Genomic DNA, 691 nt, shown 5'->3' on the forward strand with positions numbered 1-691 from the left:
GTTTATACTACACACATACATACATACAACTGCTTACAAAAATAGAGATTAACGTATTAACGTTCATAATTTTTTCTTAACAATATTGAAAGATGCCACCAAAAAGATGTTATCTCTCCAAAAACAACTATAAAACAAGGAGGATTGTAGAAAACTGAAGGCAAGAGTCTCAAGCGAAAAAGGAGGTGAGACTTTCTCAAGATCTGCAAATGCATGCTGCAACATATCAAATGGAGTCTCAAGAGAGAAGAGAAATGAAACTTTCTCAACATCAGCAAAGGCATGCTGCAGCATGTCAGATGGAGTCTCAATACAGCAGGGAGATGAGACTTTCCCAAAATCAACAGCACGTCAAATGGAGTCTCAAGAGAGAAGGGAAATGAAATTTCCCCACGATCAGCAAACGTATGCTGCAGCTCATCAAATGGAGTCTCAAGAGAAAAAGGAGATGAAACTTTCCCATGATCAGCAAACGTATGTTGTAGCACATCAAATGGAGTCTCACAACAGAAGCGAGATGAGACCTTCTCAACATTAGCAAAGGCATGCTACAGCACATTTCATGAAGTCTCAATGCAGAAGGGGAATGAAACTTTCCCAAGATCATGAAATGCAAGCTGCAGTCAAATAGAGTCTCAAGAGAGAAGGGAGATGACACTTTCTCAAGATCAGCAAATGCATGCTGCAACAC

This window comes from Octopus bimaculoides, chromosome 6 (genome assembly GCF_001194135.2).
Source record: "Octopus bimaculoides isolate UCB-OBI-ISO-001 chromosome 6, ASM119413v2, whole genome shotgun sequence".
Classification (NCBI taxonomy): domain Eukaryota; kingdom Metazoa; phylum Mollusca; class Cephalopoda; order Octopoda; family Octopodidae; genus Octopus; species Octopus bimaculoides.